The sequence below is a fragment of the Corvus hawaiiensis genome, chromosome 6, assembly GCF_020740725.1.
Source record: "Corvus hawaiiensis isolate bCorHaw1 chromosome 6, bCorHaw1.pri.cur, whole genome shotgun sequence".
Lineage (NCBI taxonomy): Eukaryota > Metazoa > Chordata > Aves > Passeriformes > Corvidae > Corvus > Corvus hawaiiensis.
In genome coordinates this window covers 55,643,939-55,659,399 of record NC_063218.1, presented here as the reverse complement: position 1 = coordinate 55,659,399, position 15,461 = coordinate 55,643,939, and the positions used below count along the sequence as shown (strand labels likewise).

Genomic DNA, 15,461 nt, shown 5'->3' with positions numbered 1-15,461 from the left:
AAAATTTCACCTTTGCTTGAATTTATTACTAACTGACATCACAATTTCAGCAATTCATAAATTTCCACACTGGTCAGCAAGCTATGACCCACAGGGAAAATGTTATGCTGACCTCACTGCAACAGCAGTCCTAGAAGTAGAAGACACAGAGTTATCGGTATTTTAGCAAAGGTTTTTAGATGGATTCTACTAGTTGAAAAGCTAGTATGATACTCCTAAGTAAACGCTGAGGTTATTGAAAACATAAAAAAAATTGAGTCTGTATATTGTGGACAAATACACGGGATAACAGCTCCTTGGGAGAAAGGCTGCAGAGAATAAAAAAGATACAATCTACATATCTAGAGTTTACAAATATTTATTTTCTATTATTTAGACTGTTTGTATATCTAAGGAAGCTGCAAAAAAGAAATTTATACTGAGAGAAAGTCGGATGAAAGAAAACAATCCAAACAAAATCCCCAAACTCCACAATGGAGGAACGTGGTAAGATTTTTAGCATTTGATTTCACACAGTCCCTTGAAAACTTAAGAACTCCTATTCTGCCTCAATCAGCAGCTCTCCATGTTTAATACCCTATTTCTGTTAACTATGAGTCAGTTTTACTGACTTGATGGGAGAAGGTGCTCAGCCATGCCTGAGCACCCTGTAGCCCATCTCCAAAGCTCTGCAGGGAGGGGGAAGGAGACTCTCAAGGCTCCCCACCCCAGGAAGCCACTGCAGGCACTTTATCCCAAGTGCACACCAACACTCATCCAGCCATAAGTAAGGGTGATACCTCCAATCAGCGAGAACACAGATGCACCCAGCAACAAAGCCGCCATCCCAGATGACAAATAATTAAGCAGACCAGTCTTTGGGGACAGGGGGACAGAACCATTCTCAGGAGCTCCTGGATGTGCAGAGGAGGGTGGGAAGGGAGCTGTGTCCCACTTGCTCCCAGTGAGCCCAACCCTGGCAGTGCAGGGAGAGGGAGCACCCAGCTACACCCCAGTAGTGCTGTGAGTCTCCACGAGCACCCCTGTCCCCAGCCCTCAGTGCAGGGCTGAGCACCCCGCTGCCCTTTCAGAAAGGTTTATACGCGTTTAATTACAGGCACGCGCCAGGAGAGAGGTCAGGACTGAGTTTTTCCCTTTCTTGCCTTGTTATATTTTGCAATACTTAATGTTCCGTAATTGATTACATTCAATCTGTCCCAGCTGTAGCTACAAGGTTCTGCAGATCCACTTTGGGTGAAGAGGCAGTGAAATTAGAAATGCTCAGACCACCAGTGCAATTCAGTGAATACATCTGCCAAGAGGAAACCAAGGAATTAATGCACTGGAGACTAACCTTTCAGGAACAAGGCAGGTTTACTCTGAGCATTAATTCTGAAAGTAATGAGGTTGTGGTTTTTGCTTCAGTCTTTCATAGTCTTCATCATAAAAGCACTGCAGTTAATATCCCATAATCAGTGCTTTCTGATCAGGAGAGTCCAATAAGCAATTTTCCATCACATACTGGAACTAAGCTACTGCTGCAATCTGAACAAAACAAACAAAACAATGCTCCAGTCTACATCTAGCAACAGGAAACACAGACAAAGCAATTTAAATATTTCAGCTGTGGAGCCATTTGAGGGTCTAGCCACATCTTCCATTAAAATTAGCAGCCAAAAATTCCAGTTCTGCTTGGGAGTCTTCCTCATTTAGAGTTTTCTTAGTGTGTACAAACATTATCTTTCATTGTTGCTTAGCAGTGGTGACTCCCACTTGGTTCAGAAAAGTAAAAGTATTCCAATTTAACGCAAATTAGTTTTTTCATCTGTTTTCCTGGAAAACCCACTGGAAAAAAACAATTGGAAAAAAACAATTTGAATTAAAATCAGTTCAGCAGAAAAGTTCAATTTTATACCCTCTCCTTAAAATGAGTGTATATGGTTATTATTAATTTCTGAATCACACCATGTGCTCTTTCCTACAGTAATTGCTAACTGAAGTCAACAGCAGTACTGTCATCCATTTTAATGGGCTGGGATCACGCCACAAGACACAAAATAAAGACACTTCTTGTTTCAAAATGCTTAGGATCAAAACAAGAAAAACACAAGAGACACACTGGGAAACCCAAAGGGATGAATGACTAGGAATTTAATTTCTCATTTATTGCTAATATTATTGTTGACTCGCTTGTTAATGTAATGTAGCACTTACATTAAGGGATCTGTGTCAGAGTGACCCACTAATGATGATTTGTATCTGCTGCCAGGATAGGCAGACATAGAAGAGACTATTTCAGTGGTGTTCAGGGGCTATTTCCCTGTCATTTAGGGGATTTAAGGCTCTTAAGCAGTTACAGGCTTGTTTATTTTTTAATAATTAGAGCTGGCTGAATTGTAAGTCAAAGAAGACAGGCAGGATAAGGGGCCTCTGCTCTCTATAGTGCAATTGCTGCACAAAAGAGGAGCCAGGAGGTACAGGGCTGGTTTTCCTCCCCTCCTCACCAGCTGGGGAGGCTGGAAGAGCCTCCCAAGTTTCTTGCACCATGCCCCAGACAGCACAGCTACATCCCTCTGCAGGTAAGGCAGCCCCTCATCACCAAAGCACAATGAAAACCAGGATTTCCTAAGCCACAGCCCTCTCAGAGCATGTGGGACTGGTATTTATTCCTGACACAGGAGCCACCAGACCTCCCTGCTGCACTTTTCCTGCACTGCTGTGTCAGGCACCGTCACCAGTGATGTTCTTGGCCTCACGCTCACAGAGCCGCCGTAACAGCTGGAACTGGGCTGCCACAGGAGCACACCCCGGAGCAAGGAGCTCCCTGCTCGCCAATTTTATACTTTTTGTGCCATGCTGACACATCCTCTCAGCTCTAGATTAGCCTGGCCAGCCACTGTGAAGCCCTGGCAGTGGATCAAGGGTGACTGGGGTAAGGACCATGGCAGGAGAGGGAGAAACCTCAACTTTGCATAACTAAACTAGACTCAAAATGGGATCTAACGAAGTCATAAATACTAGCAAAAAGTGAATTTCAGAAAAAGCCCTACAGCAGATATATCTTGTCTGAAGTACAAGCATCAGGTGATGGCCAATGCCCTCTTTTGCCAGAACAACCTGCATTCCCCGTGGAGGGCTCGCCAGCACAGCTGTCCCAGCAAACCTCTCCTGGTGTGCACTGAGAGCATCACAAGGATTCACCTCCAGCCAAGCTGTTCAACACCTCTTCCACCACATTTACTCCTTATTAGGGGTCAGTGATCCTGATCGCATAACAAAGAGCACTGGGGGAATACACATTTAGAAACATCAGTTTGTAAGACAAGGCAAAACCAGCTGCTTGTAATGGCAGGCATGGCCGGATGCACAGGGAAGACAGCCCTAATTCCAGTTGGTTTGGTTTTGTCTGGTTGCTTTTCCAACCAGTTTCCACCTAGGAAACTGGTATCACTTCCTGAGGGCATCTGTAACTCTTTACTACACCAAGCATTCATGGACACAAGCGTCCAAGCAGAGCAGACTGGTCAAAATAAGCAGAACACAATTAAAAATATTTGGGTGGCAAATAAACAACTGCTGCTTTTAATCATGGGTGATATTTCCATCTGTGCAAGTGGGTGTAAAATTCTTCTGTTATTCAGGCAAAGCAGTGAGGAACCAAGCCTCTGGCTCACTCTGCAGCAGCAATCACGTTATCCCGTCTCCCATCCTTGGCCTCCAACACATCTACAAGAGCCCATACCAGCAATACAGCAATAATTCTCTACTCCTCACATCTGAGTGTTTGTTTGTTTCTCAGTCAGGATCATACAGAAGCCCTCATGTATCTATAGCAAACACTGGAAGGAGAACTGGGCAAGAGATATTATGCAGGCCCTTGCAGGGCAGATGCAAACCCACAGCATTTCTTGCTGTTCTCTCTTTAGCTGGGCTGAGGCTTTATCCACTCCATCTACGACTATTTAGACTGCAGGCTCTTCGGGCCAGGGACCACCTACGGTGTGCATGTTTCTACAGTCTCCGGAACAAGACTTCCATTTTTGCTGGTTCTCCCTAGGCTAGACCATAATAAATATGATTATTTTAACAATAACACACATTAATAATCGTTAATGCATTGCTTGAATTTCCTTTTGAAATGCAATCTGTGCTCTCCTCCCTCTCAGCAGTTTAATCGCTGGCTGAACTTTCTCAGTTAACTGAAAGTGCCATAGGTAAGATTTTTTTCCACTATCAGCACTTTTAATCTTTGTGTAATTTAAAGCAAATACATCTTTCTTTGTGATTGCAAATGAGCCCAACTGTTGGGGGTTTTCTTTGTGGTTTTTGGTTTTGTTTTGGGGTTTGGGGTTTTTTTTTACTTTTCTGAACTTTTAAGTTATTTTCTAACAGCAACCTGGCCTGGCAGCAGTAAGGCAGACATGACATAATGCTGGCTGCTACTGGCTTCTCAACCCTGACTGTCAGCTCTCCCCATTTCAGTGAGTGCTCTTGGACCCTCCCAAGCTCACTGTGCTCTTGTGCTGGGCCTAAGTCACAGCTCTGTGTAAGAATGAGAGAATAGTTTAGGCTGAAGGGGAGGGACCTTCAAGCTCATCTAGTCCAACCCCTCTGCAGTAAGGGATGTTTTAAACTAGATTAGATTGCTCAGAGCCCAATCTAAACATCCCTTAAATGTTTGCAGGGATGGGGCATCTACAGCCTCTCTAGGCAATCTGTTCCAGTGTTTTACCACCCCATTGTAAAGAACTCTGACTTTACAGCTAACCCAAATCAACCCTCCTTCAGTTTAAAGCCGTATTACCCGTTTCCAACCATCTCCTTTTAAAGCCTTTGTGCTCCTGGGCTCATGGATGGGGCTCTACCTCATTTTAGTGCTCCAGGCTGGCTGCTCTGGATAGGCATCTTCAAGTTCCTGGGGCTGTGGGAGGCCACACCACTCTCAGCTTTCCAGCACGTCGCTGCGGGAGCACTGGGAAACGTGCGGGGGCGTTGGGGGCGAGGGGGAACAGCTGCCTGGTGCAGAGTGATCACCTTTCTGGGCAGGCATCCGCCAGCCAGAAGAATCTGCCTTGTTCCGAGCTTGGCTGCTGTGCTGGGGAGAGAAGGAGAGTCAACCAACGCCACCCTGGCCCTGGAAATAGCCCCGCTCCCAGCGCTGCTGTCCGCGCCCCTCTGTGCCGCCGGCCTGCAGCACCTCAGCAGGGAAAATGACCAGTCCCCCCCAGGAGCAAAACAATCCAGCATTTTGGCTGGCTGTCTGGGCTTTAAAGAATGATCTTCCTACACAAAGAATTCCCCTCATCTTACTTCACATCAAGCACGATTATTTGCGGGAGCAGTGCGGATGGGAGAGGGAGCGCGCGGCCCCACCTCAGAGCAGAGCCCCACTGTGCTAAGCACAGGGCACAGAGATGATCCTTTCCCCAAAGAGCTTACAGCTAAGCATAACAGGGAAAAATCTCATTATTGACAGATTAATGACAATCTGTCAGAGCAGCCACTCCTATTAGGAGTTTCTTGAGCAGAAAAGTATTACAGGGCCCTTATAATTGGGTAAGGATACCCAATCTGACCCGAAAATTGAACAGTTAAATTTAAGGACTCACCTCCACAGTAACATTGCATTAAAATTGGTGAGCGTGGGATGAGTACATGGGAACATTTTAAACAGAACACATAGATGGGTAACCCCCAAGGAAGAGGTCAATGCTTAGATTTCTTTTGTGAACTTCCTAAAAACGTGTCGCATATATGATCTTAGAACTGGCATTTTAAAATAACATCTGGGGATTTTCCTCTTTCAACCCAGTTCACTGAGTTAGTTTTAATACTAATGCTAGAGAAACAAATAAATCACTGGCAGGCTGTGAGATGTTTTTGGGTTTTTTTTTCATATTAGTGCCACCTAACATATATTTGTGAAAGGAGATTCTCCTCAAATTAATTCTACTTTTGCTTGACCATTTATAATTCATTCATAACTATTAAATATTGACCAAACACAGTGCTAAACTTCCTGAGTCAGAGAGCTTTCCTAATTGCAAGAAGTTAGTACCGGAAAGGTCATAAGTATTTGTTCTGCATGTCCAAATCACATCCACACATGGGTCTCACAACCGCCTAACTACCCTTGTTGACTCTCCCAGCTGCCCTCTGAGATGGAGGAGCCTTTTGATATTCAATGCAGTATTTGACAGGGTCAGCTCTTAGATGATATTCAAGAAACACAACTAGAAGGAGCTTCAGAAAAAAAAAAACCACCACCAACTTACATCCTCCTGTGGTGTAAGTGGGCACGCACTCATGCATGCCAGTGAAAATCACGCTGATTTACATGATGTGAGCATCTGGCTCTTTTCCAAGGGTAAGGACTTACTGCCCAAGGGCAAGAAACAGCCCATGATGCTATTTCACGTGGGCATATGATTTTCCCTGCATTATTACTGTGAAGCTCCCACGTGCCTCCTCCCACCCTCATGAAGGAATGATTCTGACCTCAAATGGAATTATTCTGATCAAAATGAGCTTGTCCATCAAACGTTCAGGCCCCCAGTTAGGGCCCAGAGAACTTCAATTGTACCATCAATGCCTGCCTTGAGCATCAAGACTTCTGAATTTTCACACATTTATTGTGACCAGACTTGCTACTTATCCTGTTACACAATCTCCAGGACACACCACGGTGTTTAGGTCTAATCCTGCGGTCCTGACATAAAAAACCCTCACCCCAAACACTCAAAATTCTATTTCAATACTGCATTAAGCTGTTCATTACAGACTTGTAAAAGGTGGCTAAAACCAAACATGACAGAATCAAGAAAACTCTTTTGTACTGAAATGCAAAATGTATGCATTTTCAGTAGTTTAATAAAACCAAGACAATCATTACAAATACTTCCTGAGCAATAGGGTGAAATTAGCTCATTATTATGAGAAGAAGCTTGGAATTAACCAAAAGCATATGACGGAACACAAATGGAGCAAATTCTACTTCTTTAGAAATGAAGATCTGTAAATTTTAGAAATGACAGCCATTTGTACTTACAGAACTCTATTTATGGCTTGTGCACTGCATAAAGAAACTTCCAAAGCTGGATAAACTGTTCCAGATTTCATACAGTTAATGTATTCTACCAGAAAATGTCTATTTCTGATGTTTTTCATTGACACACACTGATATACATTATGCCATTTGGAAAAAATGGCAGCTTTGTCTGTACTTAATAACTACAAGGCGTGGGTACGAAACAGCTAAAGCACAAAACCCTAAGGACAAGGCTTCATTGTAAGCATTAAATAATTATTACAATGCAAAATTAGTCAGAGTAATATCTCTGTTTTACTTCAAGCCATGTGAGGTCTGATCCAGAGCTGAATTTACTGTCAACTCCAGTTACAATGGCATTTCACACTGTACTTTTTGCTTATAATTAAAGGGACAAAATCCATTTTAATTTTTAACCAACCATTTTCATTTATTAAATCCAGTTTCTGATGATTAGTCTTTTTAGACTTACCCTGGTTTTATTTGTAAGTGTACCCAAATTTGTTTCTACTCATGTGAAAAGCTCTTTACCATAAGAAATTGACTGCACAGGGGAGAAGCTGTGGGGTTTCTGTCTGACTTCCCCCAAAAGTGAAAAATATATACTATTAGGAGTTTTAAAATTAATAATTTTGAGATGAAAATAATGTTCTTTTAACTACCCATTATAATTTTTACACAATAGGGTCTTGCAGCTGGCACTATACTTTCAAATAATTCCCACACTTAAATTCAGTCAGCCTCTATATTTGCCAAAAGAAACCTGCTACAGAAATTCTCCTTGGAAGAGGAGCTGCGGAAATGATTCATGAAAAGCGCTGCATTAAGCTGAATGTTAGCATTGAGAAACCTGTTAAACACCTATCTGATTATTATTTATATTAAGTAGCACCCCCATTTCAAATCCAAGAGCAGAACCTCACTGTGCTAGATTAAAAAAAGAATAAATAAATGAAGAAATACACCAATTGGCAGGGCCTCCTACTCCCACCACGGCTATAGAATAAAAAAGCCTACACTGAAAACAAGGCAGAAAAATCCTGTCAGGATCTGCCATGTGTGGCCCAGCACCCAAAGCCTACAGTGGAGGGTCTTCCCCTCCTGCAGCCTTTTCCTGGAGGAGAGGAAACTCTCCTTTTTCCTGGAGCGCACGCAGATCCAAACGGGCGACAGCTGAAATAGATGTCATTCTAATGGGTTCTGTCATAGCTGGGCAAAACACAGCAATGTTAGAAAGCATTTCTCAAAGATATGACAGGGCTTTCCAATTATGCTGCCTTTCAACCCACTGCTTAATAAAAATGTGCGAAGTGATAGAACACTTTACCTCATCAACATCACTGGCAGCCACAGACTTTCTTCGGGGAGCAGCTATTCAAAAGTAACTTGACTGAACTTCAGAGGCATAATTACAGAAAGTGGAGGCATTCAAAGAAAAACCCACCTGTGCAACAAAGTAATTATGTAAACTAATTTATCTTTAAAGCAAACATTTCAGCTTTCATAAAGTGTCTTGCTTTCCTTTCCCAAGATGAGCAAAAGGTCCTTTGTTTGTGTCAGTCCTTCTGCAGCTCCCATGAAAGGGGAGCCTGGCCTGAGCAGGGGCTGGAGCAAGACAATTCAGGTGGATTTACCATCCAGACTTGGGTGGCAAACTCTGCTGAGCTTTCAGCTCTACTCAGCATTTCTTACACGCGACCTTAACACAAATAAGCTAAAGAATACAGTACTGTAAGTTTTCAAAAGCTTGCTATGAGGACCACCCTTTACACCCTCCGGTGTCCAGAGTTTTTGCACTGATTTGAGTGGGGTCAGGAGGAGCTGGAGAAGCTCATGTGCCACCAAAGACACTGATGAGTTTCCACTAAACTCAGCTACAGAAACAAGCCCCCATCTTGTGCCACCCTCCAAGCACACACCAAACATCACTCAGTTTTCTCACATACACAAGAAATCTCCTCTGAAGTCGGCAGATTTCAGTGAAACCATGAGCTCACCAACAGTGGTTAGTTTTGATGAGTGCAGGTCAGCAAAGTATGCAAGAACAGGTCTAGCATTAGTTGCTTGGAGGTTTTCTGGCTGGCTTTTGGGATGTGAAATGACCTCAGCTACCTTGTATGCAGCAGTTGCTTGTAAAGCTCAGGTTACTGAGGTGGCACAGCAACGCTGTGACAATCTTTGTCAGGCAGGTCCTTTTTACTCCTTGCCTGTTAATGGATTTAGAGGTCTAGAATTAAGCAATTTTATGTATATATATATTGCCTTTGTGGTCTGAATCTAGCTGTTATTGCAAATATTAACTGTGATCTAAAGTGTTGAGAAATACAGCACATGAAAAATCTGATTATACCTTAGTTTTTATATATGAAGAACTCCACTGCTTAAAAATACTCATACGTTTCCTTACCTAGCAACTCTGTGTTATGGACATCTTCCCTCTGTCTGTTTAGTATCAACCTGGAGTCAAGAACCCTAGCACCAAACTTCCATTGCTTAAGCTCCAAAAACATTTCTCTCATGGCCATTTCACTCCCTGTCTTCTGCTTACAGCACAGAACCAAAGTCAAAATCCATGACATTTCCTCCTCCAGTTCCCTATTTTTTTATTTCTCTGTTTCTACACACAGGCTTGAATTTGCCTCTAAGTGAGACATGAGGGCAGGAAACTCAGACAAAAAAACCCTGTCTCTCTCCCTGGGCTTTCATGTACCCCCCTGGGCACCAGTTCCTCTTGTCCCAAGCTCAGCCCATTCACAGATCCAGGGATCCATTTTTTGTCCCACCACACCACAGCACTTCAGCTTCCACCACAGCCTCAGTATCTTAAGTTTCTGAACCAGGAGGGTGATGCTGTAAAATAAACTCACTAGTCACATGCCTCTTCCTGGCTGATTCCTCCCAGAGCTCCTAATAAACCCCATTATGTTCAAACACACACAGAGTGCTCGGGCACACACACACACACACACACACACACACTCCCTCTGTATTAGGCACAGTGGCTTCATTTTTAAGGCAGCATGTCAGAGCCCTGCACAGAATTGTGAACCCCTGTATTAAACAGTTACTTCTTTGGCAAGAATAAATTAATTTGAGCCTCCCTTTTCAACAGGTTCCTGATTTCATGTGGGTTCTCCAGGGTATTCCGGCTAAAGCACGCGTGACAGAGGTGACCTCCAGAAGGGACCTCCAGCAGAGCAGCAGCTACCCAGACACAGGATCACTGTGTCAAAAATCAAACTCAAATGCTGATTTGAATTGTGCAGAGAGGGCTTATGCATACAGTGCCCTCATACCCACAAAGCTAATTTGGACAGAATGCCATTGCAAATAACCCATCAGCTCAGTTCAGCCTTCCATGGCCACACAGTCTTGCCTGAGAGTGGTCTTTTACTAATATTCTATACGTGCAATAAAATAAACCACCCTCACAGTTTTCAGGACAACGTGAAATCCTGGCTTGTGACTTGCCAAAGCAGAACAGTAAGAGTATATGCAAAAAAACCCTTGTCAGCACTCTCCCGACTCCAGTGGCTATGGGCCAGATTTTTCATGATGCAATTTCCCAGAGGAGCTGCTTTTCTGGCCAGAGCTTCACCTCATCTCTGCTGAAGAAACTCTGGGGAGCTGCACAGGTGAATCTGGCTTTTCATGTGTAACCTGCTATTACATTTTTGTCCAGAGAGTTTTGTTCTGTATTTCAGCACCATTCTTCTTAACAGCCTGTAGGACAATTTTCTAGAAGGAAAGCTCTTATTAGGCTTTATATCTATGACCTTAGGTTATCTTTTATAGTTTAATCTACACAACCTTAGAAATCAAGCTTTGCCAGTGGTAGCCAGCCCATCAATTCATTCGATTGTCCAGTACAGCCTCCAATTCTCACAAGCAATTTGACAATTGAAAGTATTTTGCACTGCATATTATGAAGTCTAGTGCTGCAAAAATAATAAGACTTGGAATTACACACAGCACTGGAAGTCTACTCATTTAACCATGAATTCTCAGGTCATTTCGATGTTTCAATAACAGGCATGCTATAGGCCAAGCTGTCATACTACTCTTATCACAAAAACGTCATGTGCCTGTTCCCTAGCTTGCACACATGCCAGCTCTCAGACTCTCATCAAACCTTCCCTAACTCCAAGCATACACAAGCAAAATACATTATTTTAATGGATGGTTTCATAAACAGCAGAGCCCTAGAGCCACTAAATAGTGCTCTCAAGTCATTTACTATGGTTTGTAATTTATTAATAGGGATATATGAATCTTCCTTGAGGGGAAAAATGGAAGAAGCCAGCTTAGCCCACTAGAGGCACAGAGCTGGATTCTGCTCCTAGTGACTTCTGCCTCCAGCATGTGAGAAGAGGGGTACCCTACCTTTCCCTCTCAGGTCTGCCTGAGAAATGCTCCTTGCTTGGTTAAATGCCAACACAGGCTGTAAAGTTACCACCCATGGCCATCCATTCCAACCCTCTGCCTGAGGTCTGGACACTTGTCACAGCTCCTGACAATCAGACTGCCCACAGCACACCTTGTGCATATCCACTGCTGAGAAAATAACTTAAAGGTGGTCCGTAAGGTGGGAGGGGGCAGCGATTTCGGGAGTGGCTGGGGCCTCAGTCACCATTGCAGGGCAGCAAGGCCCCACTCCTGCTGGGAACTGGAGAGGAGGTGCTGGGATGGGGTGCCCGGGTGCCCCCAGTGAAAGCCAGGCTCCCAGCAGCAATGATCGCTGCAGGTGGCAGCATCAAAAGCAACAGAAATCGTAACTGACCACAAATCACATGATTTATGGAATGTGAAGAATTTATGAAATGTCACATGGTTACATGAAATCATTAAATAAATCATAAATAAATAGAAAACAATTAAGAAGGCAGCCACCCGGCTCCGCAGACCGGAGCGCCGCCTGACCTGGCTGCACCCACACAGGGATGGCCGGCTGTGCCGCACCACCAGACACAATTTCTCTCCCACTTTCTCCTCCTTCTGCTGCCTAAATCACCACGTGCCTCGGTGGGTGGGAGCAGGGACAGGCTGCCCCGTGCATAGCTCAGCGCCCGCTCCAGAAACGTGACTTCACAACTGCTTGCATGGCCCAAGTTTAGCAACCTGTAACAATATCTCAAATCCCTCTCACTGCGGTATTTAAAGTTAGCTTTCCTTCTTGCTGCTTTTATTTCTGCATCTAATCTGGAGCTTGGAGCCAGTGAACTCTGAAGCCTCACAATACTCTATAGTATGGGGTTAACCTGCAGTAGCTCCTTAAATTACACAGATGGTTTAATATGAAGAGAAATGAGCAGGTACAGAAAAGCCAGACTGAAAGCAGATTGTGAACACTGCATTGCTTTCAGCAAGTTCAATTCACTTCCGATTCTGACCTGATTCTTTTACAGATTTAATGAATCTGTCAGGTTGATACCATGAAATGGGACAAGTGAGCAGTCAGCTTTGGTGTTCAGGCTTTGTTTTCGTGTTTCCAATTAAAACCAAAAAAAAAAATCCAAGCAATTAATGGGAAACATCAAAATGTAAGAATGCAACAGCTTTTAAACATATGGGAGATTTCATCTGAGCAAGAATTTTCACTGGAAAAGATTGAGGTGAGCTCACAACTTTCAATCAAAGTCCTGTGCATCGAAAAAACTTAAAGTTGGTTAGGGTTGTCACATAATAGATGAATTTCCACAACTCTAGAGACTGGCTTTACTAGAATGAATTATTGATGTCTCACTTTCATAAGTGAATGACTTGCAGAAACCAGCACAGAGTATGTCCCACTGCTGCAAGATGTGCAGACTTAATGCAGCTTTGGAAAAGCAAGCCAAATTATTTCTCTGAATTGCACATCAACAAAAACAAGACTGTAAAAGATCCAGTTGCTTTGGAAGTGGATCAGTTTTTAAAGCGTTAAAAACAACTTCTGTACCTGAACCCCACTGATATTTCTGTGGTCTTACAGCTGTTTTTCCTGTTTTCAGAAGTTTTTCTCTTCCCTGCTAATTGACAGAAGCTGAACATCTATTTCAGTGGAGCTCAGCCAGTTTATACAAGCTGAGGATGTGGCCCATATTTTTATAAAGGGAGGTCTTTTCCACTGTTTTGCCATCTGCCAAGCTCTACTTTAAGCTAATTAAATAACGTCAAGTTCTAGCAGGCTTTTTCAGGCCATTAGAGTTTTCCATTCCTCGACCCCTAAGGGTATCTAGTAAGTCTGGCTTCAGGAGAACTGAGATGTGAATTCAAAGGTGCTGACAATGCTAAGCGCCTTTTTAAAAGCTGGAAAATACCCTGACAGTTTGGACACTCTCTGTGGTTTCCATACAAAGAGAGTTTGTGGAGGATCTGTGAATGTAAGCAAACAATCTGACACACTTGGAGGAAGTGGGGGATTGACTTCAAGCATCTGTTGATTCAACCATGTCAGTGACCAAGAGGGATGGCATGGGAGAGCCTGTGTAACTCCATGTGGCAGCCTGAACGTGCAGGCAGCTTGCTCTGGATAAACACTGAGGCCATTTATCACACTGAATTTTTTCCCCCACTTCAGCAGCAAACCTCACCCACCCTTTGGTCTGGCATCTCCACAAGTTGCTCTACCCAGCTCCCCTTCCTGTCCCAAGCCCTCCTGCTCCCTCACAGTGCCCTGTGGCCGTGGTGCTGGCTGTGGAGACGAGCAGCAGCAACCACCCTCTGCGAAAAACAAAAGCATCTTATTTACCTTCAACTCTACAGCTCCAAGGGTAACAAACATCATCCAAAGTCCCCGAGATACATAAATGAGCAGTTACTCCACATAACCATGGGTCTCCTATCGTTTGTAGCATTTTCTCTCCCTCTCTGCTATTCCTATGATAAACCCCCTCATGCTATTGGTCTTAAAGCAGAGCCGGAGCAGGGATTGTCTCATCTTGTGAGCGCAAGACCTACTACAATGGAGCCTTTATCCTGCCTGCAGACTTTAAGCACTGCTATAATTCAAGTACTACTAACAGTGATGGTGAATGTGGAATAGTTTGAGCAGGACATTTAACATGAACAGAGAATAACCCTCCATGAGCCAGAAGCTCTATAGGAATAATGGACTACACCAGCAGTACTGGCAGCATTTGCACGCTTCCTGCTTTTTATCCTGAGAGAGCCCAAAACACCTTCTCATATCTGTGGAGAGACTGTTTCAAACACATCATATTGAATGTAGCCTTTTTATCAAGGTGCAGCAGCCCCTCATGCCATCTGGGGCTAAAAGGGAAAATGACCTCTGCCAGCTGAAACTGTCACTGGAAAAGGGAAGGGAGACCAGTGCATGGTGGCGTGGCTGAATGACCAGTTCTGGTTTCTGGTCTGCCTAGGAAAAAATGAGAATTGCCCCAGTCTAGATCAGCCTCTCATCCACTCTCCTGCCAACAAAGAAAGAAAAGACAAACAAACCACAACAAATCAAGCATTAATAAGCAAGAAAACAGTTCTTCTCACATGGCCTCTCATGCAGTACCATCCTGGTGTCAAGCCAGACACAAATGCTGGATTGAGATACCAGTTAAATTTCACTGTCATTTCTATGACACACTCACACCTTCCAGTAAGCCTCTACAGAGGTGTGTGAATATGTAGACACACCTCTGTCTAAAGTTCAAACATGATTTAAATATGTCATCCTACACCAACAAAGTCGTACTAGCACAAATCCAAGCCTATTGTAACTGCCTGAGTCATATGAGTACACAGCAGGTATTTTAACACCACTGTGATGGCTGACATGAATAAATCTAAATCTCCAGTGTATTATATGACCACAACAGCTCTTCCCCTTCCCTCCCTAACTAATTTATCATATGGAAGCAACGCCCACAGATTTCCCTTGAAATCATACTAATATAAAAGAAAATGGATAGGATTGCAATGATGGAAACAGCTGACTATGCAGCAGCATAATCTTAAAGAACAAGCTGGAGCTGCCTGGAAGAGCCCAGGTTTGGAGGGAGGCAAGTTTCCTGATGGCCGTGGACGAAGGTCTGTGCCTGTGAGGGTCATGGGTTTGAGAGTAAGTTACAGGCAAGGGAGCACCGCGTAAGGCAGTCCGTAAAACGGGCCCAGAAGTACAGCAGTATTTTAAAATCCACTATATTCCTGGCAAGTCACATGCCTTAAAACTGGACTTAAATCATTGCAAACTTCAACTTTTGTTTCCACAGGACTTTTTAAATGTTTTTGGTTCCACACACAGGGCCCTGTTCAGCATCTTGCTGCCATGGTGTTTTTCTATCTTGACAATTCACTTCCGTGAGCAGGCATGTAGCCAACTCAAATGAGACTCAACGCAGTGAAAAGCCCTTCAGGTAAACAGTGTGATAAGCTAAACTGCAAAAACGAGACAATGTTTTTGTACTATGAGGCAGTTGCTATGGAGACGGTTGCTAATTAA

General features: G+C 43.6%; 1 protein-coding gene across 2 annotated transcripts in view; it reads right to left on the bottom strand.

Annotated features, from left to right (window-relative positions):
* Nucleotides 1-15,461, bottom strand: part of TEAD1 (TEA domain transcription factor 1) — a 100,912-nt gene that overhangs the window by 72,079 nt on the left and 13,372 nt on the right. The window lies entirely within an intron of this gene.